We start from the raw sequence: 26473 nt of genomic DNA, 5'->3' as shown, positions 1-26473 counted from the left end.
AAATGACTAGACATCAGTGCTCAGTTCATCCGAGTTTTTCCCTCTGGTGAAAGGCATATTGACAATAAAGCTTACCTGAGACTTCAGATTTTTCTGATTATATTCATATTTTCCATTTTGTCTATGAAAATCTAATCCTTAATGTTTAAATACTTTTTAAAGTTGTTTGGAAAATGTTTCTCAATATGTAATACTTTGGCGGAATGCTTTCGTGTTTATTGAAACTTCCCTAAACAGAGCCTTTTAAAAGGGCTTCTGCCCATGTAGCTGATATTGTTCTACCTCTATCCACTTTTGACTTTTCCCAAAGCAGTAGAAGCTACCTGGCAGGCAGATTCTCCTGTTATTAAATTAAGCAAGCTTCTGGGGAGTGGCAGGGGAAAGAGGTTGTTTTGCACCTACTAAAAAATGGTGCAGTTTTCCTGCCCAGGTGCTGTAGTGTGCCTGCAAAGAACTGAACTGTTTACAGTGGAATTGGCTGTATGATAAGTTTTGCATCTGGTTTTCAGATTATTGTTGGGAGAACTGCGTGGGGCAGTTTACTGCTTCACATCTGAAAGAAGAATTCCTGCAGGTAAAGCAGTAGATAGGAGATACGTGCATTTTTGCAAGGGAGCGGGGCGGGGTGGGGTGGTGTGTGTGACCAAAAGCAGCTTCTCTCGTTTTTAGTGATTACATACTTGGCTTCCAGTTCATTAAGCGTTGCTTCCTCCTGTGCTGCCTTGTTGCTGAGTGATTTTGGACCAAGTGCATCCTTAAAAAGCCGGGAGCGGGGTTGACTGAACCCTGGGGCTAGAATGGACAAGCTAAACTAGTGGCAGAGACATTAGGATGAAATTTTGCCAGTTAACGTTCTGTGGCTTCATATAGTGATGAGTTTGGAGACTGTATGAAAACATAAGAGAAGGAGTTTGTCAGAAAAAAAAATATTTTGAGAGAGTTGATCTAGTGCTAGGCTAGAGGTGGTGACTGCATGTTTTGCTCTACTTCTAAGAGCTACTTCATTTCCCTAATTTCCTTTGCTGCTTTAAGCATTCATAATGATTCCCAGGACTATTATAAAAATACCTTTTCTTCCTCAACTGTCCACTCCAGGCGTTTCACAACAGCTGCTTTTTAAGGGGGTTAAAACCTATGATTATGAGCTGGTATCCAGATTCTCTTTGATAGTCTCCTGCCCCCACCCTTTACCTAAGCAATGCTTTGCACAGATCTAGGTGCTTAATAAATGCTGGGCTAAAAAGAAACATGAATCGTTTGTAAACTCACAGAGGAGCAGATTTTGTGCACAGTTTTTTAAGTTAAACAGAAGAGTTTTTTGTGCTCTTGCAAGAACCTCAAAATTTAAAGTAGATTAGAGTGTACATTCGCCTAATTGCCTGCATTCTGTTTGCCTCAAATGGGTTCTCCTGCTTCTTGGAGCACTCCTAGGCACTTGTGTAATTCTTGCTTTTGACCAGTAGGTGTATTATCATCTGTCTAGCTCTACAATATGAAAAAGTAATCACAGCAGCTGGGGGGGAAAAGGTTTTGTCTTTGGAGGCTGTATAGTACTGCACATGCTGGAACAGTGGCCGTGTCTCAGCTGCTGTGCAGATGCTGACAATATTGCTGGAAGTACGGTTTTGTTCCCTGCCCAGCTGTCTTTATATGTGAGAGGGAAGGGAAAGAAAGAAGAGGGTGAGAAGCCCCGAAGTGATGATGATTTTCCTTCCTAGAAATGTACACTTATCCTGCTTAATAACACAGTAAATTCAGAAAGGTGGCAGAATTTTTCCCTTTTGAAATAAATCATGTTGTCTAAAAGGCTTACCAATAGGGACTGTGGCAGAGCAGACAAGAATAAATTACAGTACATGTTTGACAAGTAATTTGATCATGTAATTAAAGTTAGATAATGGTCCCTGCCATGTTAAAACTATCAAGTGTCTGAAAGAGCACGCAGGCTACCCTCACCTTCACTTCGTCGAGGTGCTTCCATACAGTTGCGTTTTCGTATAACAGGGTCTAGGAGGACCAACAGATGGACTTTCTCCCATTATAAATGGATGTGATGTCAAGAACATAGAAATGAGAAGTTTTGTTTCTTTGTGGAATTTGTCTGCCTCTCTCCCTACGTGTGACACAGTTCTCCCCTCAAAAATAGGAAGACAACCTGTGCCACCTATAAAATGAGGTGGGCATTTTTCCCTTAAGAGAATAAACTGGGAGCAAGTAGTTCAATTGCCAGCCAACCAAACAACAAACACACATTATGACCAAAAAGAAAACAAGTAGATCTGTATTAATGTGGGCTTTTAGGTCTTAAGGAAACTAGATGGTTCTGTGGCATCGTTCTCTTCCCAAATGGTCAAATAGTGCCTCAAGATAGCCAAATGACAGTGTTGGAAAGGCAACTTTGAGAATTAGGATTAATAAGATATCAATTACGTTATCAGGTGTTAATGACATCCACGCGACCTAAAAGAGATCAGAAAATTTTTTCTCAGCTCATTGTAGTAAAGATACAGTATAAATCCATCAATTAGTTCTACTTGGTATTCAATTGAGTCACAGTGTTTTTAAAAGAGTGATGGGGAAATAATGCAGTCTGGGAGGATGGACTTTATTTTTATTTGAGAAATAAAGTTACTCCCAAGTTGTCTGGGCACATACAAGCATACTGTTGCACACATGTGTGCAAATTAATCTGCATTTTAGAACAATTTATATAGCCATCTGTTGATTTATTCCTGGAAGATTGTAGAAAGATACCTATTTTTACTGCAACCCTGCAATTCTAGGAATGAAAGGAAAAAAAGTTTCACAATAAACTATAATAAACATTTGTATTAAGCGATGTCTTTTTGAGGCTAGATAAAAGAGCCAGGGCTCTGAATGTTCAACTCCAGGCAGTTAAGTTTCAGAAAAAGGATACATTGATCAGAACCCCAGAGGAAGCAAGAATGAAAGGAAGCTTGATTTAAACATGTCTCTGTGTGTGTGGTGTGTGTATGTAAGTGAATATACACAGTGTATGTGATTATAACATATACATTGTATGTACATTGTATATATTCGCACACATACATATGTCACGCACATGTCTGTGTGTGTATATGTATATTTTTCTCCCTTGCTATGTATATGATACTTTTCAAGAAAATCAAGCATGGATTTAATCTCAGAACTCTTTGTAACAGCCATGAATGAGAACACAGTGTTAAGGGAAAAGGAGAGCCTGATTAGAGATTTAGGAATCAATTAGGCATGCTTGTTAAAATATTATGTCCACTCTCAAGTTCTTTGTCCATCAGCATTAAGTCGGCTCACAAGTAGCGGTGGTTTCTTTCTGACATTAGCTAGGAGTTAGTTTTATGCCCACACAGTGGGTGAACTTGAAGAGCCCAGAAAGAAAGGGCCTCCAACTGGAAACAAATTTGGGAGGTGGGCACTAGACTTCCAGCAGGCTCTGTGATCTCCTTAGGTCCGGGGAGCGTCCTACAGACTGACAGTTTGCTGGATCTTGCTTTCCAGTTTGGGTCACCCACATTGGCTTAAAATTGTCCCCAACAGCTATTTTGAATCCCAAGCTTCTAAGCATTGCCGGCAACTGGTGTGGAAATTTGAGGAAGATTTCTTCAGGCTTATTCAAGAATCCTTGAATTGTACGAATAACTCCTTTTTCAGGCAGGTTACTGGATCTCCTGACCTCATATCCCCAGGGCCTGACACATAGCAGGCCGTCAGTAAAAGCTGGTTAAATAAATGGAAGAATAAATTAGTCTTTCTAATTTGCTCTTTTATTTTATGAATAGCCTTCCTGTGATTTCACGTAGCATTATCTCTTTTTTTAATGACCAAAAAATAAAAATCTACAACAAACAGAGTGAACACTAGGTTTACTCTCCTGCCGGAGGCCATGGTAGCGGCACTCTCACAAGTTGGGGAAAAGCGAGCATTGGGCTGAGACCTGGAGGAGTCGCCTGACAGCCAGCTGCTCTTTTTCTGTCACCTGTAGTTGCGTCTAGTATATCTCCGCCACATCCCGGAGAAATCAGTCTTCAACAAGAAGTTATGTAGAAACAGTCCTTTAAACCATTTCACCAGATAAAGAAGGAACAAAATCAGAAATACTGTGACTCAGAAGCCTCGTGTCATTTATACTTTAGAAAGCGATGAAGTCGCAGACAAAAACAAAAAAGGGCACTGTCTCATTTTCCATCAAACACTGATTGCCCATTTAGAGGGTGAATTTGCATAGGTGTTTATTTACCGAGATACAGGTATGAATAGCGCCTCTTTTTACTGTATCCAGAAAGCAAAGTCCACACGGTGGAGGACACAAGAGCTGCCATTTCAGATCCATCACAATCATCTTTTGTATCCAGAGGACCATCAGTCTTTAGGTACGGCTTTTGCAGTGTCCCCTTATATGGCAGCATGAAGAACCCAAACAAGGGGGTGTTTTCTTGTAGGGGTGCCTGTTAGGAAAACAAGACACTGAAAGAACCAGAGAGCTTGCCTTTCACCTTTTGTTTTTAGTCTTCAGCCTTCACGCGGGAAAACAACAAAGCAGAACAAAAGCACCATGTATAATACTAGCTTGGGCATATATCCCATAGTATCATTCCTTAGTTTTTTTTTTGTTGTTGTTTGTTTTACAAACTGAGAAAATGAGATTGTCACATAATATTAAGGGGGCTGCTTTATTATGATTGGACTCCTGCACTATATAGTGGTTTTCTGAGTTCTATTTAAAATATATAGAAATGCACTCCCTGAGATGCATGGCTCAGAGGCGATCACATTTCATCTCAGCACCCAACTGGAGTTTGCGCTTGTCCCTTGAAAAGTAGGCAATCAGTAAACGGCCTGATTGTGGGTGCTATTTTGTTAAAGGGTGCACTGATGTTTCTCACAGTTCTTGCTGTCTGTGATCGATGAGGATCCCAAAGAAGGGGAGTGTATTGTTTTCAGAAGTGATCGTGAGAAAAATTTAAGCTCCCAACTCGTTTATGTCAGCATTTTTCCTAAGTAATTGGATAGCATGAAGAAAAACCTTATGAGCTCACCCAGAAGTATGAAGTGAAAAATGGAACACATTAGAGAGTCACATTTTATGTCTAAAGGGTTTGAAAATACAGAAAAAGGTGGGGCGGGGGTCCTGGGGGTGCTGGGTAATCTGATCTGTTTCATGAACGCGTGGAGCGGTGGCCTCAGCTGCAGACAGAGGCTGTGTCAACAAGCGCTCGGCCGGCTCTCTGCAGCCTGGGTCTGGGCTGGAATCAGATTGACAGGCTTCCCAAGGGAAGGCCTTTTTCTGTGAAAGACCTTGGGATTTGGTGGAACTTGAACTGGCCAAGTAGCCACCCTGCTACCATTTATTAATCCTTTCTCAGAGAGAGAAACCTGGTCTTGCTGGGGGACTCCTTCGGACGTCCTGGGAGATTCAATGTAGCAATAATAAGAGGGCAAAATGCTTGTGCTTTCTGATGGAAACTTTCCCTCCCAAGCTTTTTGGTGATTGAGAGGTTGACAGGCTGGAGAATGGTGGTACAGGGTTTGGTATTTCAGAGTGCTGGAAAAAGACAAGAATACCTCCATATGTTGTAAAGGGGGTGATGATAATAATAAAGGACCTAAAATGTGATTCCTTTAGAGAGCTCTCGTATATACTTTGAAGTTGCACAAGTCATGCTGCAGGCTGAGAGAGAGAGAGAGAGAGAAGTCCACTTTAAGAAGCTAGTTCCTCTTCTCTGGGATATTATAGCCTGCAGTTCTCTCTCTTACTAATCAGGTGCATGCAAATTATAGTTCTGAAAATTGATCTGAAATTAACAGGAAACATCTAGGCTATTTAATATCTGATTCTGAACACTTTCACTAATGTGGTCTTTTTTTATGATTCAGTGCTTTATTAAGTCATGCATGCGAAATATACTGCTAATTGCATTAGCAAAAGATCAATGTACAAACACTCCACAATTCTGCAACTGTCAATTAAAAAAATTTTGTTCTAGTGGTTGAAAGGTCCAAGCTCGTATTCTTGCCAGTGGGTAAATTGTACAGAAGTTCGTTAGCAAGTGTTTTCATTAAAAATGCAGAAGTTCCAGTAACTGGTTGTGCTAAGTAAATTTTTTTGTTAGCAAAAGTTAAACATCTTTCACTTTCAAGCCTAGATCATATAATAGCTCCCCTCATTGCCTTCCATCTATCCCCGAAGAAATTTCCATAATATTTTTAGCCACCTAAGAAAACAATTTAGACAGAGGCACTCAGAAATGGTGACAAGCAATGACAGGAAATGCTGTTTGCACCGGTCTCGTTCATAACTTAGTGAGGCCACAGCTGGCTGATTTGCTTTTAACTTCCTGTTTGGGGGCTATTTGGGTCAAAAGTAGCAGTGTTTTCCATAAAGAGATTTTTTTTTCTTTATTCTGTAGGGCCACAATAAATCTGTCACTGGACTGTATGTTTTGTATATTTTATGGACTGTATCATGTGGTTTGAGTTTAATTTGGAAGGCAGTGCTTTTACAATCAAGATCCCCCCCACACACGTGCAGCTTCAGGGTCTGGGATTGCACAGGCCTTCGAAAGTTTATAGCTCTATTTACACAATAGTGATTGCTGAGAAGGGCATTTCCTGCCAGTTAATGACTGGTCTCAGAAAGGCCAACAGTCCAAATCCAAGGAGAGAAGACCATTCATGAAATGCCATGAAGGGACCAGAGCGCTATTATCAGGAAGCGGTGAGGAGGAGGTGAAAACAGTCTGCCATGTAAAGAGCCCAGAGCAGCGTGGGCAGAGCTGGACGTGGATATGGTGCCTTGCGCTATGGAGAATGGAGCTTCTTTTCACGACAGAGACCAACTGACTGATTTTCCCATCAGATGCGAAATCAAGACGCGGGTGAGGAGGGCATTTCCTGTAGGTCGATGACCCAGTGGAGAGGGGACAAATAAAGATGAGGCCCTGAACTTGCCCAGTCTTAACTGCCTTAAATTGGTTAACTCACAGGTGTTACGGCTACCGTAAAAACCTTTTAAAATCACATGATTGAATTTCCTAATTGATTGAATAACTGATCACTGCTAAGGTGGACCAGAATTTCAGAATGGAAAGAATCCTCTTTTCAAGGTCAGTTTAACATGACACCAATATTCCATTTCGATTCCCTAATATAATATAATGATGGTTAGTAATATATATACAAAGAATGCTTTGCCTCTTGTGGAAATACCTTCAAGGGCTGTAATATTAACCATTTAACCTAAGACATTCCCCGGAAACAGTTTTGTCCCCAGTATAATTCTTGCCTGCTATAAAGCAGCTGAGGTGTGAAGAATTTGGCATTGATTTAGAGCAAAAACAGAATAGGACTGAGATTAGGTTCACATCCAGGAATTCCTGACTTCCTGGCCAGTCTTTCACTCCCTTTGCTTCCTAAGCCTTCAGTTTGCCAAAATGTTAACTGTTTATAAAGGATGAACATCTGTTCTAAGTTCTCTAATAGATACCTCCACTTCAGAACTTGGCTTGGTCCTTTACCTTGAAATTTTTAATTTCTTTCATATCTTCCAAATTTGGTGGGGGGTGGCAGGGGTAGACTGGACTTCTTAAATACAGGCAGTCATTACAGGCCAGACACCTGGATTTCTTCATGGGATTGAGTAATCTGTCACATGCAGAACAAACCAAATATTAAGTTTCATTTTGGGGTCTGGAAAATGTCATTATATGTCTTTTAAATGTTCAGTAATCCAAAGATTGCTGGTCATTACCAGTTCACAAAATTAAAGTTTAAAACACTCTCCAAATGAACTGTATGCCAATTACTGTTGTTATTATTAGATGATGTTTCAAGTACATCTATAAACAAAAAAAGTGACTTGGATGAACTAAAAATATTATATATTTTAAAATATGATTTTATCATTTTGAACATTCTTGCGTTTGAATGTTGATACACTAAAATTTTGTGAGCTCAGATGAAAGACAGTATTCTGATTTACAAAACGTTTTAGATTGAGAACAAACAAGGTTTTTCTGAGTAGAAGTCCTATTGACCTGAATATTAACACACATTTGTAATTAGCAACACAGCTGCATTTAAATAACGATCCAAAAATGTTAAAAGTATCTTGTTCTAAGAGGTTGAATACCTCTTCCATCTTCTTGACATTACGATTTTGTTTAGCAAATCCTTTCTGTATAGGTTATCCCAAAATATATTTCAAGCAGGCTTGGATTCAGTTACCACAGTCTGTACTAGTGGCATCAAAATTAATGAATATTTACCCTACTGTAAGTGGAGCCAATACCATTACCTTGTGTTGTGTGAAACGTCTGTTTATTCTATTGTTGTAGTTTTCAAGTGGTGGGCAACAACTCAGTGCATAATAAAATCCATTTAGTAGGTTATGACTAGCATTTCTTTTAAACGAAGTTGAATAAAATAACAAGAAAATATCAGAATAGATCATGTTAGTAAGGTTAGATTTTTTGGTGAGAATTATTTCAGATCTATGCATATATGTACTTAGGATGGAAAATGTGTTTCTTACTATTTGCTGCTGTCAGAAAGGTTTAAAAGTCAGTGTTTTGGTAGCTGTTATTTCAAGCTGGGTCAGAAATGTTTTCCCCTCTTTTTTTGAGGGGAAGGTGGTCAAGGGATATTGGGGTCTTGGGTACTGACATACATGATGTTGCTTAAGTACCTTGACAGCTATGTGTCTGCTATTCAAACTGAGAAGTGAGACATATTACTATCGGAATGCTATAAAATTTAATGCCAATGCTATTTTGTAGTCCTGAGGACATACACTTTATGTAAGTATTTTGTATTTACCAAGTGATATTGCTAGAACATGAGACACAGAAAATACCACTAGCTAGGAACGGAAGCCAAAAAAGGACATCTTAGAAAAGCCACAACAGTAACAATAATTAAAAATATTGAGATGGCTGGGTGTGAGGTGCTTCTAGCAGCAAAAGAATGGTCAAAAAATTTAAATGTCAAAGCCCACCTTATTTTACAATGAATTAAATGTAAGTTAAAAGAATTCAAAAATTAATTTTGGTTTTTACAAATCTAAAATGGTCATATCAAGAGAGAATATGTGTGGGAGGGAGGGTATAGCTCAAGTCCTGGGTTCAATCCCCAGTACTTCCTCTTAAAGAAAAATAAACCTAATTACCCCCTCCTCCTCCTCCCCTCAAAAAGAGAGGATACGTAGATAAACAGCAAGTTTCTACTGTAGAGCACAGGGAACCATATTCAATACCTTGTAGTAACCTATAATGAAAAAGAGTATGAAAACAAATATATGTATGTATATGTACCACTGAACAATTATGCTGTACACCAGAAATTGACACAACATTGTAAACTGACTACACTTCAATTAAAAAAGAATCACATAAAAGAGAGAGTTCGTTTGCAAGAAGCAAGCCGATTTTTAAATAAGTAGCAATGTACACATTTACTGTATGTTGGAAGAAAACCTGTGAATGACTTTTTTTTTCTGCAGTGAACAAAGGCACACATAAAAAATGAATTTTAAAATTGTGGATGAGTGGCATAAGCAGAGATTCCGTTAAATATACCTGGGATATTGATGGGAATGATTATTACAAATAAAGAGGACAGTAGCCACATAGCCTTTCTAATTACTTTTTTGTACTGATGAGAATTAAGCCCAGCAGTAGGAAAAAAGATTTACTCATATAGAGTACTGAGTATTATCCATTAGGAGATTAGAAACAACCTTAGAAATCTGGACAATTTATGCATATTCCTTTGAATTAAATACTTGTTAGAGGGGAACAAAGTATTGTCTTCCGGGGATACTGTTGCATCTCCAGTAGGATCATAAGGATCTTGTCCTCACCCTCATCCCCAGTTCCCTCCCAGTGGCATTAAATCTCTTTTAGCGCTGGACATGTTGACTTCCTGCCCAAAAGTCTCTTCCTGTGGACATCTTTCAGAGCCTTAAAGCACTGCTGCTTTCTGTACTCCAAGAATTTGAAATAAAATTAGGCTTTTTATCACAGACATTTAAATGGTAAATTTAAGTTACTGCTCTGGAAATAAAATGCAATCTCAGCTCTAATGAGTCGGTAACTAAACTCTGTCACTGTAAATGAGTTCTTATCTCCCTCTTCAGATATACTATATTTAAAACTTGTTAATAGAAGAAGGCTTAGACATCTAATAGTTGTGTAGTTAGCAATCAATTTATTAAATGAGATGTAAAACAAATTAAGCACCATAATAAAGTGTTAGCCCATCACCGACAAAACTATTACATGCGTCACTCTATTCAAGATGATAAAAACTAAAAAGTGATGGGTGAACCTGCATACATTTCCAGATCTTTGGAGTGACAGATTTTAACTATTTCTTATTCTGTTTGTTAAAGCTGTTTAGAGAGCACTAACACGTATGTTTTTAGGCCAGAGGATAACTGCCTGTAGCATCTATTTCATCGTCAACAACATTTTAGTAGCATAGAGTAGTTAGAATAAGATGTGGGTAGTTTGAGAGTGAGTTATTCAGGATTTTCAGCTGCAGCAAGCATATGGTTCGTTGTGTGTTTTAGGCAAACAAAATTAGTTATTGGTTTGGGGTGTCAGCTACTTTTTTGACTTTTTAAAACTTTTATACAATTTTTACAGTTATTACAAAATATTGGCTATATTCCCCATGTTGTACAATTCATCCTTGAGCCTGTCTTATACCCAATAGTTTGTACCTCTCACTGTCCCACCCCACCACTGGTAACCACTAGTTTGTTCTCTTATCTGTGAGTTTGCTTCTTTTTTGTTATATTCACTAGTTTGTTGTATTTGTCACATTCCACATAAAAGTGACATCATACAGTATTTGTCTTTCTCTGACTTATTTCACTTAGCCTAATACCCTCCAGGTCCATTCATGTTGCTGCAAATGGCAAAATTCCCTTCTTTTTTATGGCTGAGTAGTATCCCATTGTGTGTGTGTGTGTGTGTGTACACCATAGCTTCTTTATTTATTCATCTGTTGATGGACACTTAGCTACTTTTTTCACTTTAGCCCTGTGGGGTTTTTTTTTTTTTTTTGGTTATGAAATACTTGGCAAGTTACTAGTGATAAGAAAAAGCTATGTAGGAAGGTGTGCTGACACCACCTAAACCCCTAGCACTCATTTCAGACAGCATTCTACCTTTTTTCAATCTGTTTGTGAAATTTTATGATCCCCTTGTCATTTGCCAAATTTCATTTAAAACTTCAAGATACACACAGAACACTGTACCTTCGACAGGTGAGTTTATTTTGTTTACTGTGAATGAAAATTTCCCTCAGAAGGCAGTGAAACTGTGAGGGCAGACTGTCTTCTAGAATGACAAAGGAAGATGGAAAGGAAGAAAGAGATGCTAGATTTGCTGGTGTTTTGCTTGGATAATTCCTTATATTCCTCATTTTCATGGGACCCTATTGGCCAAAAGAAAATTAAGATGTTGGGATTGCTGTTGGCAGAGGTTTTCCCTAAGTGGTAAGTGAGGAAAACCCTTAGGTCCCAAGAATTGCTACCATTAGCACTTGCAGGAAGCCTGCAGTGATTGGACATGAGAAAAACAGACGTTTGGTCATCTCAGCTCCAGGGGAGGAGCTCTGGTTCCTATTGTTAGTCATGTTGAGTAATAAATCAAACAAAACAAAACAAAGGCCTCCTGAAATGAGAGGTTTGTTTGTTTGTTCTTAAGTGAGAAAAAGTTGGGTGTCCTTGGATCGCTGTAAAGGAAGGGTTGTGAAGCCCACACCCAGACTTCTGAGACTTCAAACGTTTAGCTGCCTAGAGCAGGACAGACTTAGGAAATAAGAAGTCAGAAAATAAAACCAGCAACGATTGCTTTTGTGTCGTTGATGGTCTCTTTCTGGTTTGCTTGGTGTGAAGAGTGGTAGAGAACCTAACCCCGTGGGCTGTCAGAGCCCTGCGACTTCCCCTGAGCCTTCCTTAATGCTGCCAGACGTGGACAGGGTGACACTGGCTCCCGGAGTTCTTGGGTGGCAGCGTTAACTACCACGGTTTCACCTCCCGGAATAAATTCTACTTCTAAATCAATCTTAATGTCTGTAGGCAGGAGTTTATGTACAGGAATAAAATTTGAACCCCCGTTTTCACACCCAATAAAAATGCCCTATAATAGGTGTTTATTTAGAGTCAACTGACATTTATTGAACAGTTACTGTATGCCAGATGCCCTGCTAGGTGCTTTGTTTTTGTTATGACAACATTTTCTTTAGCTATGAAATGCATTTGGTTCTCATCAGGCAAGCACTCTCTTTTGCATCAATACATATCAGGCTAAAAATTGCACCTTCAGTTCTTTGCTCACTTTTGGAGACAACCTCACCCCCGCAAACACAAAATAATATCTTCATTGTCTAATCATATTCTCTTCATCACTTTGGGACCATCTCATGACTGATGCTCTGCCTCTTCTATCAGTGAAGACATTTATTGCTTTTATAAGTCAAGCCACCATTCATCTCTTAATCACCTTGATAGAATAAATGACTGGCTAGCTATCTGGTGGATGGTGCTGCGGTAGCATGGGAAATAACAGAGAATGACGAGTGAGGAGTGACGAGTGAAATGATGTTGAGTGAAGGTGCTGCTGAAACAGCTATGTTGAAAAACCTAGAACAAAGTTGGATTAAACTTGTCCGAAATGCAGAGAAAATAACAGAGCCAAACCCTGGGAGTCAGTCTCTTACCCCTAGGAGTGGCCAAGGCAGCCCAAGGAGAACATCAGAGGAGGAATCTCTGTGCTGCAGAGGCAATGGAGAAAGGAAGTTTCTAGAAGAGGAGGGCAGCCAGCAAATATCAAAGGAATTATACAAGTTGAGTCCACTGGTTTTGGTATTTAAAAGGTCATCGGTGCCTTTTTAGAGACCAGAAACCAGTTTACAGAGGGTTGAGGAGTAAATGAAAAGTTGGGAAATGAAAGTGGTAATGATGACTTTTTTGGAGATATTTGGTGATTAAGGATGAGAAATGTTGGAACTTCACAAGGAAATAGGATCAAGAAAAGGAAGAGTTTTATTGTTGTTTTTAGGGTAGGAGTGATTTAGGTATGCTTCCTGGCAGATGTTTCATCCTCCTTTTACTCATGAAATGTGGAATATAAGAAGAGCCTGTAAATCACCAACATTGCAGTTCATATGCACAGTGTTATTTGTGCAGTCTGATTAAGTAATCCGTGAAGAACTCTGGTGTTTATTCGTTTTGCCCTTAAGGTGCAGGATTAAGCTTGTCATGAATGAACTGGGATAGGTTTGGACAAAAAAAGAAAAAGACAGTGGAATTCAGCCAAAATAATAGATAGGATTGTTTTTAAAGGGCTTTAGAGACAAGTTAGTGCTACTGAATTACTGAAAATGTGACTGACATCATTCTATAGGTCAGGCTCAAGGAAAATGAGAGAGAAGGTGGGAAAAAGCTATAAAAATAATGATTCTGATATCACTGCCAAGGATGTACTTTTACTCTATGATTTTCCTTTAGAGTAAGATTCAGTGTCAGTCCTTCATCAGGTTAGAAATTTGAACATGGGCAGCAGCTTCCCTGTGTTGCATCTGGAAACTTCAGTTTGTTTGTGGATTTTGTATTTTATCATGTAATTTAAAAAGTAAACCTTGGGTCCAGATTCACTTCCCCTCATTTAAATCACCCTCCCAGTTCTCTCTCTGAGAATACATTTTATTCTTTTCTTAGAAGCTGATGATTATTGGTACAGAATATCTCTAATGTAAGCCTTGTATTTAATGTCTAGGGTGATGTTGATTCTAGTCAAAAAGAAATAGTTGCTGCTTTGAGGTTCTGAAAATCCTTTTTACTCTAAAGGGAAAATCATGCAAATTTTGTGACATGTTGAAAAACTTAAATCTTTGAAGTAATTGAAAAGGTACTAATTATCTAAATCAGCATTTCCCGAACTGTGTTTATTTTACCATATGTTCCAGGGGAAAGAAAGGTTTCTCGGGGGGAATGCCTGGGAATTGATGGTTTAAACGAATACCATGTTCTGAGGATTAAATTGTACTAAAGCTACATTTCCTCATCTCCCAAAACTACACACACACACACACACACACACACACACACACATGCACACATATGTGTATATATACATATATGTACACATGTATACATAACCAATACCACATTCTGAGGACTAAGTTGTACTACAGCTACATTCCCTCTTCCCCAAAAACTATATACATATATATACACACACATATATGTATACTTATATATATATACATATATACACGTACACATATGTACACACATATACATGTGTATATATGTATGAGTGGGTGTGTATAGGTATACATAATTTTTTTTAGCTTTTGGTTTTTTATGCTGCATTTCAAATTACTGTGCAAACGTTACTTGTTGATAAGAATTTAAGACTATTCCATCAACAGGAACCAAGTGGTTTAATAATACCTTCCTGCCAAGAGAATACGCTGCACAAAGTCAGCAGTAACTTTGATTAAAAAATCCCCCCACTCCAGGGAAAATGTCTGTTAAATGCAATTCAAAAATAGCTATGAAAAACTTGCCTTTAATTTCTTGTGTATGATTTCTAGTTTTAACTTCTTTCTCATCATTTTATACTTGGGAAAATAGATGTCTCTCATATCCCAAATAGAGAAGCAAACCAAATGGTTTCACACTTAAGTTTTTGAGGGTATCTTTTGACTTTGTTCAAGTAGAAATATTCAGCAATATTGCAAACAAAGGCAAGTTTATATGGTTGATTTAAATTAATGCTGTTGTTTTGAAGGAATCAAACAGCTTGGTAATCAAGTTGTGAACTCTGTACACTCTTAACAAATTAATTTAGTCTCATACCTCTTCAAAGACTGTTCCATGTTACCAATTAACTGTACCATCACTTCCTGGGTCCACTCTCTGGTTTATTATTATTATAATTATAATTATTTACTGGATTCAGTAAAGAAATTAAATTTCCAAATGGATCCTTTTCGGGTTTGGTTAGTATCAGAAATAACCTCAGAGTTCTTTTGCCCAGTGAAATTATATTTTTTAACAACAAGGTTTGCACTTTGAAATTAAATAATTAAAATTATACTGATTCTTTGAATTATTAATAATGAATTATTTAAATCATTAACATTAAAATACATATAGAAAATGTATTTTTTTCTAAAAGCCTTTACTGCCTTATCTTTGTATATGTGTTTGTGTATTTGATTAATATTGTCATAAATACCAAAGAAATGACGACTTGTTTGTTGAGTTTAAAGTGGAAAAATTCCAGCAAGGAAGACAAAAGTGAGTGATGAGACAGTATTTCAAAACAAACCTCTCAAAATGGCTTTGAAAGGAGAAAGCCTTTGCCTCCACTTCTGCCCAGCTGCATTAAGTTGTGAGAAACATTTATTTTAGGGTGCCAAGTACCTTGTCTTTTTCAAGGTTAAGGAAGTCTGCTTTTGCTGACTTGCCATCTTTGAGAGGTAGTTACTCATTTCTTCAGATTCAAATTCTATTCGATTTTTCTTGTGTATTTTCATCGTTGGAGCTCCTTCTTATCTCAAAAGGTAAGCTTACATTTGGCCCTTTAGCATCAGTTCCTGGAAGAGCATTAATGTTCCTAAATATCCATGTTGACATCCAAAGGTCTGTAGCCTCTTTTCTTGGTAGGAATTTGATTCTTCCAATATTTAAATCGATAATTGCAGTCTTACATGTGTAGAGCAGTTGACAAAAAAGGAAAAGGGGGGCAATTTATCTGACTCCAGTCCACAAGCTACAGAAACTCAGATGAAAAAGCAAATCTGCAAAAATACTTGGAGGAAAATTAGGTATACGGGCTATGTGTGACTTTTGCTATTGACTTTCTAGAGCATATTAACCCTGGCGTCCCTCCAGAGCAGTTTTTGACCAGGAAGTCACTATACCTACAACCTTGGAAAATTGCTTCAACCGTAAAATATACTAGACATTGTATCTTCTTTTTGTTTGAAAAGCATATTTACAGATTACATATTTATTAGGAGTTTATAATAGGGTATCCTACGTGCTAAATGCCCCCCCCAACACATATGCACACAAACACACACAGGAACAGTTTTAACTTATATTTAAACCTGAGTTCTGTAGTGGATCAAAGTTATATTATAGATATGTGGTAGCTGAGGATCTTTTTCAGTTGTATCTTCCTATGTAATACTGGACCTAGAATCAATCAACCTTTTTATTTAAACATAATATTAAGTGATAGACAGTTTTTAGTGCCAGAGAAGGCCTAACTCTAGAACAATTTCCTGGGGAGGAAAAAGGAAAAGGAAAGGAATATTAAGATCATATGAAGAAGTGATAGGAAGAGGTGATGTAATTTTGTGCCCTTTTCTAATAGAAACAGCTACTTACTCTGTGCCAGGTACTGTGATAAGCACTATACACTTATTATCTCATCTAACCCTCACTGCAGCACTGTGGGGTTGCTGGTATTATTTATCTCCTTTTTACAGATGGGGAACCTGAGGCCCAGAGAGATTAAGTGGTGTGCCCAAAGACGTTCGGCTAGCAAACAGCAGCATCAGAATTTGAACTTCACGCTCTAACGCCACAGGCTATGTTTATAACCCCTTGTGGTTATATTGTGGAAATATAAAAAAGATTTCATTGGGAACCTGAGTTTGCTGCCTGTCTCTTTCACTATTTATTGAGGATCTAAAACTGAGCACTGGAAAAAGACAGTGCTGCTTGAATGAAATAAACACCTGGAATGAGCAGCCACTGAAGACTTTGCAGTACCCTTCTAAGTTACAGAATTACAAACTGTTGGAGCTAGAGGGGAGACAGCATCATACAATGAACAGTACACTTGTGCGGGACCAGTCTGCTCTGCACAATATTGTCAGTAACAGCAACCAGACTTTTCCAAGTTATGTTATGGTGGGATATACTATTATTTAATAATGGTAGTTCCTGATATTTTCTTAGGAACATTTTGTTTACGAGATTTTCATGTAAATTGTGTTGAATGCACATAGCTATCGCAGCACATTTTAAATCCCAGTTTGATTTTTCCCTGATACTTAACTTTTCAGGACTTTCTGTTCACTCTCCTTTCCATCCCACTTTCAGCTTTTTTTTTCTCACATTGGAGGTTCATTCAGCATGTCTTTATTGAGCCATATTTCAGGGTGCTGAGGATAGAACCCTGAGCAAGTATTCAGATAAGTTTTAGTATTAAGGTAAAGAACCTAGATTTTTTTCTATAACTTAAGCATCACAAAGCATCATTATCCGTGTTGCTTTGGATGTCATTCTTTAGCCTAATCATGTTGTTTTAGAATTGTACTGACTTATTCATAATAGCCAAAAATAGGAAACAGTCCAAATGCACATCAGCTGATGAATAGGTAAACAAATGTGGTGTATCCACACAATGGACTATTCAGCAATAAAAATGAATGGAGTACAAATACATTCTATTGCATGGATGAATCTCGAAAATTTTATTCTTAGTGAAAGAAGCCAGACACAAAAGGCCACATACTGTGTAATTCCATTTATATAAGGTGTCCAGAATATGCAAATCCATAGAGACAGAATGTAGATTAATGGTTGCTTAAGGATGGAAGGGTGGGGGCATAGCCAAAGGGTATAGGACTTCTTTGGTAAGGGGGACCAAATTATTCTAAAATTGACTGATGATGGTTGCTCATATCTGTGAATATACTAAAACCACTGAATTGTGCATTATTATAGGCTGAGTGTTATGGTATATGAATTACATCTCAGTAAAGCTGTTATTAAAATTATACTGACTTATATATGATGAAAGTTATACTATTTTCATTTTAAGAATTACAGAAGTAAATTACAGCTAAATTGAAAGGGTTGTAGATCTATTTTTAAAGAGAAGCAATGGATTGGGACATGTTTGGATTCCCACTTATTATGTAACCTTTATGGGGAAAGTTGATTTCTTACATAGATACTCACACTGACCATCTCTGTTCTTTTGGATGCCTCTATATACTGGGCATTTGCCTCGCTACCCTGCATGTGGACCAAATCTTTGTTTTCACACCAGCATGATATCTTCCATATAGCAGATGCTCAGTACTTCCATTAGACTAGCAAGTATTTGTTGAGAATTTTCTATACGTGAGCTATTGAGCCAGGCACTGAAAATGAATAACACATACCCTTGAGTAGCTCACAGTCAAGCAGACAAGATAAGCAAGGGTTCCACTATGGACAAGTGTTGAGATGGAAATGGAGAGACATGTTCAATGGGGATGCTGAAACCCTGGGTATAGTTTTGTCTGGATCTAATTCATCCACTCATCTGATACCAATATCCCATCTGGGGGCATTCTCCCCTACATTGAACACATCCAATAAGAAGGCACTCACTTTTTACCAAGACAGTGAAGTTGCATTTTTTCTAATTTAATACTGTGTATTTTTAAAATATTTTATTTTATTTTATTTTATTCTTTTTTTCAGGGGCAGGAGGTAATTAGGTTTATTCATTCATTCATTCATTCATTATGGAGGTGTTGGGGATTGAACTCTGGACCTCATGCATGCGAAGCACACACTCTACCACTGAGCTATAACCTCGCCCTAATGCCATTGACATTAAACCTATGAATACAATGCAATTACATATTTTATCTGTAAATAAAACTTTAGTAGAGCTGTTGTATTGCTTGGCATCTTCAGAAATCATATTATTTTGAAAAAATCATTATAATTTAATAGAAAACCTTATTAATCTTTGGCTATGTTTATGCACTTTTGCGCCCACAGGAGGCAGTACAGGGCAGTGATTGACAGCAAACATTCTAGAGCATGCCTGAGTTTGACTCCAGCTCTTCCACTCCTCCACTGTGTGACCTTGGACCAAGTTACTTAATCTTTCAGTATCATCTCAGTTTCCTCACTTGTAAACTGGGGGAAATGTTGGTATGTACTTCATAGGATTGTTATGAGCAGTCAATGAATTAATGTATATGAAAATGCCAAGATGAGTGCCAGGTATGTAGTAAACACAGCGTGCATATTTCCTGTGGTATTTTCAATTCAACTGAATGTTCATGCTTTATTATTCTGTTTTTGTCATAAATCTTACACATTCACCTTTGAATGACATTCAAATTGTTGGAGATTGATGTGACATTTTCTCTTACACAGAGTCTATAGACCTTTGAGTCTTCTCACACCAAAAGCCAAGTAGGTTCTCTATTATCTCTACCTGAAAATGAGAGGCCAACTTTGACATTCCTTTCTGCTCCTTTTACATGGCTACAGAGTTTTACAATAAATTATATGACTGTCTCCCATCAGTTAGCTTGATAAAATTTCTAGATCTCACTTGCTGCCTTGTGCTAAGGGATCAGTGCTTTTAGAATGTTTGATGCATAGTTTAAAAATCTACAAGAAATAAAGCATACAATAGAGTTGGATTTACATTTCTTGACTGCATCAGTGCCGTTCTATTTACCAGCCTTGTGATTTACACCGGCATTTCTTTAGTCAGCCACTAGCATCGTTGGCCAATATGCTGTCTAGGGGCCAGAATTTAGTGGTGACTTTCAGTCTTCTGTGGTTAAAGGTTTTTGTCAATGTTTAAGAATTCTGCTTGGCCAAAAAAATTCACGAATACCAAGTCATTTAGAATAATAATAAATTAACATTAAGTATACTGTTTTTGTCTTAGTTCAGGTTACTGTTAGCCTTTCATCTGTCTATATTGTGTTACATTTATTATTTCTAGGACAGTGATGATATGATCATTTTCAGGATTAAGCACGTGAAAAGAGGCTGAAAATGACACGAAGGAATGAAGAAGCCAGTTTGACACAGAAAACAGAAGCTTAGTGGGACTAGATTCTATACTAAGTGCAGCTCAGTCCCGAGTCCAGGGAGGTTCCACTTTGTTCTTTGAACCTTTATGGACCAAGTTGTTGCAATGTTCTCATCATTATACTTGGATTACAATTTTATCTTTGTCATTAAATGGAAACCTACTAATGTTGTGCCCGCCAAGAAAGCTTCCTCAGTAGCAAGAAGTAAGTTAATGATAGCTTTCACATGTATGGTTATTATCGATTTTTATTCAGAAGTTCCCTTAAATAAAACACATAAGCAGTTAAGGTGGATTTAGAAATTTACCAACAAATAGTCTTTATAACCTAGTGTAATTATGTCTAGAAATCATCATGTGTTCAGTGACTAACTCTCCAGAGCTTGTACTAAGATAAATAAACAGAAGCAGCAATAACCAGTTCCCTTGTATTTCCTAATCATTGGCATTCCTTTTAGTCATATTTTAGATTTAAGGAGGGCTCTGTCTCTCCCTAGGAATCCAAACTATGCTTTCTCTTAGTTGGCTTCCTGGAAAATCTAAGCCTCCCTCTTGCTCAACAACTTAAGTCCAAACAAGCTCTTGTACATCCCTTTACATTGTGCATAGCATGTCATGTTAGCAAGCACCGAGCACAAAGTACCAGTGTGATTGTCCAGTTTGATCGTATCTTACTGAAATATTTATTGGAATAATTCCTTACTGGTTGGTAAATAGACACTGAACAAAGCACCCTTTCCACTGCTCACTTCCTGGTCACTCCTATGATTAATTCAGGGGGAAAAAAGGCAGTTCCTAGCAGAATAGCATCAGTCCTGGTTGGCATGTGCCCATCCTGTAAGTGTTATTTAATATTTTGGATATCATCCTTGGCTCATAGCCAGTTGTGAGATCTACCCCTCCCCCGCCACCCATGCCATTGGAGCTCTGTGACTTTCCCAGTCTTCTCATGGACTGTTTCCCCCTTAGCTGCATCTTAGCTGCTAAGTAGCATTTTGAGAAGAGCCATGTCCTGTAAAGAGATGGGGTACTACTTCCAGGCCTCAGCTTCTAACAGACACTTTAGGCCTCATGAGAGCCATGTCCTAAAGCTTTTGAACTGTCCTCATAGAGAATCCCCCAACGCCCTCCCTGAGATCCCTCCAGACCCCATGTCATTTGTATTTTAAGACACAAATCTAGCATGCTTGAGTAACACCTTACACAGAGCAATTGTTTGATAAGTTTTCTTTGATTGAATCTGTTTTTGTAAAACACAGAAAATTTAATCAGTGTGTTCATGGGGGAGGTCACAGAGGCAGATGAGCTCTGAAGTCATAGTCAGTAAATATTTGCCAGTGAGGAAGAAGACAGACAAACTATAAAAGTAGACGTGAGGACTCCAAACTCATATCTGGGACATTTAGAAAGAGCACAACGTTTCCTTCAAGGCATGAGTAATGTGTCTTTGTACTGATGTCCTAGAATTATCAGAAAAAGCTTAACTTTTTAAAAACTATCCTATATCTAAGGAAGCAACAAATTTTTAAGAAGCATTTCAGAAAGATTTGTATCCAGATTAATTATAAGAGACAAATACTCATGTTTAAGAGTTTCAGTTTTTTTTTTTTTTGAGATTTCAATTATATTGAACACCTCCTTGCCTGACAGTGTTCCAGTAAATGAGTGTTATTGTAATAAGATGTTAATGTGGACTTATGGACTTTTGTAGTATCTGATGGGCCAGCAATATTAATAAAAATTATTTGCCATAGAAATTATAGCATTGAGAAAATTACTTTGGGACTCGAACCAGCATGATAAAGAGGTAGCTGCTTTCAGTGAAAGCACTTCGAAGCTCGTAGAGTTTGTTTGTTGGGGGGAAAAATACAGAATATTAATCTTCTGTGTTCTGTTTTTTATTGAAATGTAGTCAGTCATAATGTGTTAATTTCTGGTGTACAGCATAATGTTTCAGCCATATATATATACATATATTCATTTTTATATTCTTTTTCATTATAGGTTATTACAAGATATTGAATATAGTTTCCTGTGCTATACAGAAGAAACTTATTGTTTATTTTATATGTGGTAGTTAGTATTTGCAAATTTCGAACTCCCAAGTTATCCCTTCCCACCCCCTCTCCCCTGTGTTCTCTTTTTCAATGAAATATGATTCAAGAATCATTTTCTCATTAATAGTTGTATAAGGGAGCCTGGCGAAAAAGAGTCTAAGATAAACTGCTGTCACCATTGAATTTTGCATGTGCACCTTTAAATTTTTTTCATAAATCTGCATTTGTATTTGGAGGGAAAATTATTTTCTCTCATCAGTATCATACATGCTCCAAAATACTGTTTCATTATGTAGAAATAGAAATGTGAACTAAAAGAAGAATAAAGATTAGCACTTTAAAATGTGTTTTGAGTTTCAGTTTGCCAGTGGAAGTTTTTTTCAAATAACATTAACACTTTGCTTATCGTGTGAGGATTTTCAAGTGCTGTGGATGTGAATGCTCACACTACCCTGTGTTGGAGGTCCTGTTCTCCTGAAAAGAATATTTACAAATAGAAATGTTGCTTGTGTGTGCTTAGTGAAAAACCACATGCATTTTCTTCAGAAGAATGGCTTTTAAAGCTAAGTTCAACTTTGTATCATTCAGTATAATGAGCAAGAGATATGCTAATTTATTTAAGTTACTTCTGTCATAACAAAATAAGTATATATTAGCTGACAAGATGTGCCCTAAATAGAGTTTTCTATGTGCAAATATATATACTCAAAGTAATTTACTTACATGCACCCCAGCGTTCATAGCAGCACTATTTACAATAGCCAAGACATGGAAACAACCTAAATGTCCATCGACAGATGAATGGATAAAGAAGTTGTGGTATATTTATACAATGGAATACTACTCAGCCATAGAAAAGAATAAAATGCCATTTGTAGCAACATGGTTGGACCTGGAGATCTTCATTCTAAGTGAAGGAAGTGAGAAAGAGAAAGAAAAATACCATATGCTATCACTTATATGTGGAATCTAAAAAAAAAGACACGAACTTATTTGCAAAACAGACTCACAGACATAGAAAACAAAATTATGGTTACCAGTGGGAGAAGGGGGAAACAGATAAATTGGGAGTTTGATATTTGCAGATACTAACTTCTACATATAAAATAGATAAACAACAAGCTTCTATTGTATAGCACAAGGAACTATATTCGATATCCTGTAGTAACCTATAATGAAAAAGAAATGAAAAGAGATATATGTATGTATATGTATGACTGAAACATGCTGTACACCAGAAATTGACACAGCATTGTAAACTGACTATACTTCAATAAAAACAAAAAAGTAATGTACTTGAGGGAGGCTTTTTGATAGGCTTGATGTTAGAATTTGATATTTATGCTAAAGTGTAGTTGTAAAACCTACTATGTGCCCAGCACTGAAAAGTCTGTTTTAGCTCCCTTTTTGCCTGCATTACTCCCTCTCTTCCTTTTTAATCTTGTTTTTATCATTTCAGCTTCCATCTGCTTTTAGAAAACAGCATTTCTGTTGCATCAGATAGTTTTTAAAGCTTTTAAACTATGCTCTTCTCACCTCTGCTTAGCATAACTGGTGTATTTGGGTAGCAAACACAATAGGAAATTTTTTTGGTGATTCCATCTTTAGCAGATACAGCATCATTCCACTTATTACTAATGGTTTTCCTGATTTTTCTATTGCTATGAATCACCTGGTAAGGAAATGGAATAGGAATTATTGTTTTTCTCAGATTTTAACTCTCATTTCTAGTTCCCTCTAGATGTGAAAATTGGGTGTTCCTTCATTCTTTATGTTATCTTATCAACCTTTGCAATTGTAGAGCAGATTTTCTGGATGTTGGCAAGTATCATAAGATATATTTAATTTTGAATTTACATTGTAGGATCATATTTTTCCTTTTACTGGGGGTTGTTGATACATTTTGTCAAATACGGTGAAACTGTTCATTAATTGGGACTCAGCTGTCTGAAACCCACAGTCAGTAAGAATTTTATCTGCATTTGGTCATTAGGAAAAATAAAATATGAATTTACCAGAGATTAAATATAGGGAAAAAATATCTCTGTTGTAGCCTAAGGTCAATTCATATTGAAGCCAAACCCCAAAAGCTTCTATTAACCTTAATAAGAATTGGTGTCCAGGAATGCTGGCCTTAAGCCACTATAATATCTCTAGCGATGAGAGAAAGATTTAGTTAGGTTTACTATATGTTGGTTATTAAGAAAAGAAAAAAGAGGATATGTATTGAAAAGATTTCTACCAAAGTGGTTTCTAGTAACCACGTTTAAAAAAAGATCACCCAGTGTTTTTATTAATTGAATCTATTTTATATGATCTACTGATTCTGGACAATAGTGTGCTTTATCTTTTTATAAAACTGATGAAGAAAAGCTATTTCTTCTCATGCATCCATTTTTTATGTTCATAATCTAATGCCACATTTTTCTCCTCTTATCTCTTAAAAATTTTCAGCCAACCTCTTTTTGGGTACAGTGATGGCTGGACCTTTGTTTAATTTACTGTCTGTATAGATCACATTTGATTATGAATGAGAAATTCCCTCATTTTCTAAATCTTATCCATTGCTAGGAATTGCTATGCAGTTGATTCGCTTGTAATAATATGAATATATTTTAAATACCACGAAAGTGAGAAAATCAGTTATTGCAAAGGCATGGCCTTAGTTATTTAGTGAAAATATTGAGATATATATTTCTTAAATTACGCTTGTACAGCTAGCCTTACACAGACAAGCCACTATGCTTGCAATTCTGATAGCTGCCACTAGGTGGTGCCTGGTTGTAAATTGTAACCATCTGGGCTTCCCAGGTGTGCGTAACGGTGAGAATAGGTTCACAGTACACAACTGAATCAGATTTTTTTTCTATGAAAATTAATCATTTTTTAAAGTGATCAATATAAATATCTGATCAGTTACCAATTATAGACAGGTTGATACATAATTTTTAACAATATTCAAAGAAATGAAAGTGCATAATTGAGTACCTTTCTCCCATCAAACTTTGTTATTAATAACCTCATATACTTTCTTTGGTTTTTCCTTGAAGGAGAATTTTTCTCTTCCTTCTCAAAATACTTTGTGTATTAAGCAGCTTTAGGCTATATGACTGTATACAGCTTCCTGTAGGCTTTCTGCTTACAACTTTCTCTTCTACTGCCCTACTTAATTGTTTTGCTGCTAGTTCTAATTGCCCTAAATGACTGAAGTCTGATTTATTCAGGCTTCTGGTGAAGTATTATTTCTTGGAACCTTTTTACATAGGAAAGAACTGTGTCATGTATTCAGTACAATGTCTCACTTAGTTTAGCTACTTTTTAGCTAGCAGTCACAACACACACACACACACACACACACACACACACACACACCCAAGTGCATGCATCCTTCCTTCCCCTCATACATTTGTTTCTAGCAGTATAATATATACATGCAGATAAATGGCTGCATCTTCTTTTGGTCTCTGAAAAATCCCGTGGTGGTCTCTGCCACCAGCTAGCTGCCAGCTTCTGTTACTAATTCTAACTCCTGCTTTCCTTTGGACTTTGATGCCTGGATTGTTTTAAAAGCTAATTTGCATCAAATAGTAAAGATTATCTATTAACTTCCCTAGCAAGTTCCTGGCAGTTTTACAGTCTGCTTTGTAAAAGAGGCCATTACTCTATTTCTTCTGAACTTTTGAAAACATTTATTTCAACTTCCCATTCAAATAAATAGAATGGTTTTAAGTAGAGACATAATGGCTTCAGTTCTGATCACATGTATTCTCATGCTGTGAAAATTAAGAGTTTAAATATGAAGAAAAAGAAGGGAGACAGAATGAATGACACTGCTGGAGGGGTGGAAGAAGGGAGGGGAGAGAGAGAGAGAGATAAAGAGAGAGAGAGATAAAGAGATAAAAACTTCTCCAAGGGGTAGAACAAAGTATTCAACTCTGGTTATTAGAACTGAGCTCTTGTGCTGGCTATCACTAACTCTCTTTGTAACTGTGACCAAGTGATTTATCATTTATAGTGTTGTTATCTTGTCTGAAAAATGAAGGAATTGGCCTGTAGATCATCATTGCCCACATTGTGAGTCTGTGACTCACGCTCGTATTAAAGCAAAAATGTGGGGAATGTATCTTAGCTTCAGGTCTACTTGAGTTCATGACTGAACAACTCAACTACCAATAAAAAGCATAGATTTTTATGCATAATGAAAATGTATAGTTTCACTCTTTCTCTTTTTCTTTCCTGCATGTCCTAGACCTGCATTTGGGAGACACTGGTAGACAGGACACTTTCATATTCACATTAAAGGAAAACAGGAACCCTGGGGTGTTTCTTTCTTTCATTCGCATGAATACAGTTATTGTGATTTACATGAAATACTACCTTTCGATAAGAGAGAGGATTCTAAGGGGGCAATGATTGTCATTCTGTATTTCTAGGAGTTTGTGGTTATAAAGCAAGTGAGATTCAGAACTTAATCGTTTGCTACCTCTAATAATTGTAGGATGTGAGATTCTCTCTCCAAAAAGATTA

The 26473-nt window shown here is 37.2% G+C and overlaps 1 protein-coding gene across 8 annotated transcripts in view; it reads left to right on the top strand.

Annotated features, from left to right (window-relative positions):
* Window positions 1–26473, top strand: part of MBNL3 (muscleblind like splicing regulator 3) — a 118715-nt gene that overhangs the window by 2050 nt on the left and 90192 nt on the right. The window lies entirely within an intron of this gene.

The sequence above is a fragment of the Camelus bactrianus genome, chromosome X (assembly GCF_048773025.1).
Source record: "Camelus bactrianus isolate YW-2024 breed Bactrian camel chromosome X, ASM4877302v1, whole genome shotgun sequence".
Taxonomy (NCBI): domain Eukaryota; kingdom Metazoa; phylum Chordata; class Mammalia; order Artiodactyla; family Camelidae; genus Camelus; species Camelus bactrianus.
This window is presented reverse-complemented; position numbering and strand designations above follow the sequence as displayed.